Below are 5,275 nucleotides of genomic sequence, written 5' to 3' on the forward strand. Positions count from 1 at the left end.
AAAAATAAGACAAGACAGAGCCCATACTTCAAAATAAAACAGGAAACAGAACGTACCAAGACCAAAATGACACCATACAATTATCACAAGATTTAACGGAAAACCAGGCTGAGAAATAAAGACAGGAAAACAGACTACCACAATAAGACAAGACAAGAGAGCAACCAAGGACTAACACATTTACAAGACCAAAAACAACACAATCACAAGTACAAACTATATAACAAAACATTAAACCATATCAGCACGTCCAAAACCTTAGTTTTTTAGGAAATGGAAATTTGAAATTCAGGCAAGTCAGACAAAAGTGATTGGTCACTGTTTAAATATTTATTAAACCCACAGAAATACATAAAGGGTGACCAATAGCCTTGATTTATGAAAATAAATAAAATGTATAAAATTTGGAGATACATTGTTTGTGCCCAAAAGCGATGAAAATACACTCAGTTTTGTCTGTTTTAAACCTGTTTCCTGAAAATGACACTGCTATCCTCACAATCTACTACTACTACTATTTGAAACAGCAAATACATTTTGTAAGAAATGGGATGCCTCCAAGATTGTTATCAACAAAGTGAGGGAACGTGTCTGATTGTCTGTATCTGCAAAGTGCCGGATGCCCAGGCCTAATGATGCTGCTAATCTGTCTGATAGGCCTTTCTTTTTTCGGCCTGCAATTTCTCCACGCCCCTGTGTTTTTTTCTTATCCATTTTGGCACTCTTCTTTTGCAGACGCTGTTGAATGAAGACACTGAACCCAAAGGGTGAGGGGTTTAAAGATGTGACTGGGCCAGGCCAGTCCAATCAGAAAAAAACAACAACAGTGTACTGATAAACCTACATTATGTGCCAGTCAGATAAAAACAACCATAAACAGACAGTTATGTTCGGCTGAGGGGACACATGATCCCACCTGTAAAGGGCCCAGGTCCCCCAGTTGGCCAGTCCAGCCCTGTTGTTGCCTCAAGTGGTTATTGCAAGCCTGATAAACAGACCCAAAACAGATCCCAAAGTGATTTATTTTTATTATTTTTAGCGTTGATCCAGAAGGAAAATGTATGGATTCCGCAGATTTTGTGTGGCTCCTGTTGGTGATATGAATATAAGTTGCGTTCATAAATACACCGTTAATTAACTTACAAAAAGAAAAGCTTTTCTCTTACTTTGTATACTTACTGTTAATTGTTATTCACAAAACACTACGTCAAATATTCATCTATATGTAAAAAAAAAAACGTACTTGGCAATCACCCTCCCTATTCAGATTTAAACATCATGGGAAAAAAGGTAGTCTCAAGTCATTACAGATGGCGGGTAAGGAGCAGAGAGTAAAGATACAGAGATATAATGATGTGAAATGATGAAAACAAGCCTGCAGTTCATATGAAAAAATCTAAAATGTCAACACCAATCTTTAAAATGGTTTAACCGGGTTTCCCTTATCCCTTTGCTCTTTGTGTTTGGCTATAGAGATCATAGGTGATGCAACACTAGAGCTCAGGCAGCTTATGTTTGGTGTTTATGAGGATTGTGTGTATAAACCAATACATGAAGGGTCACACAGTCTGTTTGCCAGCAGTAAAAAAGCATACACATATATATATATATATATATATATATATATATATATATATATATATACAATAAAGATGTCTCATTTTAACTTTGTGGCAGTATTCTGATTCCTTTGGCTTTCATAAAAAGGAAAAACATCTGATTTAAGTTGTCGCCTACTGTATGTAGTATTGCAAACACACATTTCGCATGATGCAACTGACAGGCATCTTTCATAAGACCCTCCTTGCCTCTTTAATGCCTATTTGAAGAAAAACTGAACTTTATGTGCAAAATTGTGCGAAAACCCTCCAAAAAGCACAATGTTTTCCCCACCATTCAGTCACACACAGTCACTATTCTCCCCTGTGTACTTTGAAGATACTGTATGTTGTTAATAAAGTAATTATCCACACATGACAAAGGTTAAAGGTCTTCTCTCTGCATTTTCAAAGTACTTGCAAATTAGTAAAATTTAGTTTGTAAACAAGAATTACATTATCTTTTATGAAGAAAAGAACACTGTGTATTGTAAGAGCTTATGCATGTACTGTCTGTGTAGCTATTGTTAATGCCTTTCCTTTCTTGTACGTAATTATCTTGCAACACAGCTTGTTCATTTTATGATCAGCTGCTCAACTATCAATTTCTCTGTGCGTGGCAGACACCTGCAGCAAAAAAACAAACAACATCCCCAAACACTCACTGCTTGGCCAACTATCTCATAAATGTCACGCACCACGGCCCTTGTTCTTTTTTATGTGACATGAGTAGGTGCCCTGACTGGCCACATTTAATCTTATTGTAACACCCTTAGGCCCCATTAAACACAAAGGCAACACCAGCAGCATGGGAATAGCTCGCCCCTGCAGGATAGTCTTCAGCCGTAATGGCTTTGAAGGAAACATCACCCCAATTTTTAAATAGGCTTAAGCTAGGGTGATACATTAGAACATTTCGGTAGGGGTTTTGTAAAATAAGAGGACAACATCCACCAGAGTAGTGCAATGGACTGGGTAGCTTTGTGTATATGGAAGAACATACACTTTGTAGAGAAACTGTTGCGTGATATTATAATTTAAAATATTCTGCTTATCTCCTCAAGGAAAGACTTGTAAAGCATCCTAATACAGGTAGTTTTGTGACGTAATATGAATGCAAAGTGGGTAATAATTGCCTTTTAGACAACAACCTACAGGGCTAAACATTTTTAATTTTAGTGAGAATATATACATTTGGGGGCTGGGTAGCCCACGTGGTGGAGTTTGGTTCGGTTACGACCTTCAGCCATTTGCTGCAAGTCATTCCCTCTCTCTCTCCCCTTTCATTTCTTACCTGGGCTGTCAAATAAAGGCCTTAAAGTGCCACAAAAAATAATGTATACATATGCATGGTCAATTTGACAACTTGTGCCCAATAGCCTGTGGCATGTAACTTTTGCAAATGAGTACCAACTCCAGATGTCAAAATGGATTCACTTTTAAAAGAGGAATTACACGGATATTACACATCAAAGTCTGTTTACAAGTGTGTAGGGAGCACTCCATATATGAAACACATGAGACACGTTGATGACACTCGGCTGACGAGATTCCCATTCCTGCCAGTGGTTTCACACCATTCCACTGACCCAGTGTATAGGTGGCAGCCGAGAAACAACAATTCGGCAACAATTGCCGGAAAGAAGAAGACTTACAGAAAGGAAACAGGATACACACAATTTTGGCAAATAGCACTCAATGTAAACCTAACTTTTGTTTGTCATTAAGCTTTGTATTAGTAGAAACCCTGTAGTATTTTTGCTTCCCTCCCTCATGTCCCCCTGAGACAAAATTTATCTGTATTGTGGGTCTGGAAAAAAGCCTATGACAACAGAAAAATCGTCATTTAGTGTCACCTGAGGCATTTTTGCTCAGCGGCTTTGGAGTACAAGCCAGCCAGTTCTGCATCTTTTCAACCCGCCCATAAGGGGGTCGGACTCTTTACCCAAGCAAGCAGATCCGAGTCGAGTGTCAGCCATCTTGGAGCTAAGCTACAGGTCTCTGTTTTCAGCCAAAATCTTTTACAACAATTATGTGTATTTAAACTACAGCACTCACTGTCTATGTCTGTAAACTGTAGGCGAGGCTTGGGAGTGGACTTGTAGAACAGCAAAGCAAGTGCATTTGGGGATTTGTTGTCTGTCATCAAAATAAGCATAAAACACTTTTTCTCGGTCAAGAAGGCAACAATTTAAAAAAAAGGCTCCCATTTCTAATACATAAGTGACCCAATTTAAGGCTATAGTGGGGCTCCAAAAAAAAATCTCCAAAAGGCATCAAATGACAGATTAGACATTCGTGAAATATGTCACAAAAAGTTAGATTTTATTTCCATCATTTACAATTGCAAAATGATGTCTGCAAAAGTTTGGTCACTCGCAGAGTTAGTACCTTGTACTTTCCCCTTTGGAAAGCTGAGACCTGACAGCGTCATGGATTGTTCTCAATCATCGTCTGGAAAGACCAGATAATGTCTTAAAGTTTAAATGCCCAGACTCATCTGAAACCCACCCCAACAATCAGCACCATGGCTTCTTCTAAGCAGTTGTCTGGAAAACTCAAACTGAAACCAAGCAAAGGAGAAGGCTATAAGAAGATCGGTCCATCCAGAAAGACCTGGCAGACACTGGAGTTGTGCTACACCATTCCACTATACAAAGAGATACTTGTACCGATATGGTCTTCATGGAACAGTCATTAGAAGAAAACCTCTTCTACATCCTCACCACAAAGATCTGATATGAAGTTTGCAAATTAACATATAGACAAGCCTGATGCATTGTGGGAACAAGTTCTGTGGACCGATGAGGTTAAAGTAGAAATGTTTGGCCACAATGAGCAAAGGCACGTTTGGAGAAGAAAAGGCAAAGAATTTAATGAAAAGAACGTCTGTCCAACTGTTAAGCATGGGGGGGGGATCAATCATGCTGTGGTGTTGTTATGCAGCCAGTGGCAAAGGGAACATTTCACGAGTAGAAGGAAAAATGAATTAAATAACGTTACAACAAATTTTGGACGCTAACTTGATGCCATCTGTGAAAAAACTCAAGTTAAAGAGAGGATGGCTTCTACAAAATCTATGGCTAGACCTTAAAAGAGCAGTGCGTGACAGACAGCCGAGAAAGCTGAAAGAACTGAAAGACTTTTGTAAGAAGGTCCAAAAAGAATCGAAAGACTCTTGGCTGGCTACAAGAAGCTTTTCCAAGGTGTGATACTTGCCAAAGGTGGGGGGTTCAAGATATTAACTCTGCAGGGTGCTCTAACTTTTGCAGACGCCATTTTTTTGTTTTATGTTTTTTTGAAAGCGTAAATGATGGAAATAAAATTAACTTTTTGTGACATTTTACAAATGTCAACTATTTTACAAATCTTTCATTTGATGCCTTTTGAAGATTTTTCCAACTTTTCTTGGCTTCATTGTGCACATTAATACAAATTTTTACCTGTGGTGCCAAACATTTTGAGCCCCACTGTATATTCATCTTTTCAACGATGAAATAACCCTTTAAAACAACCTATAAACTGTGCCAAAAACTCTGAACGAAGCCCTTTCATCAGTTTTATTATGTATCATGAAATATTGCATCCGTTTCCATCCTGAAGTTGTATCTACGTGAAACAACCCTGTATCAGTCCTCCCTTTCTTTGGTGCCTCTTCCATGTCTTTCTATTACCAC

The sequence above is a fragment of the Etheostoma cragini genome, chromosome 11 (genome assembly GCF_013103735.1).
Source record: "Etheostoma cragini isolate CJK2018 chromosome 11, CSU_Ecrag_1.0, whole genome shotgun sequence".
Classification (NCBI taxonomy): domain Eukaryota; kingdom Metazoa; phylum Chordata; class Actinopteri; order Perciformes; family Percidae; genus Etheostoma; species Etheostoma cragini.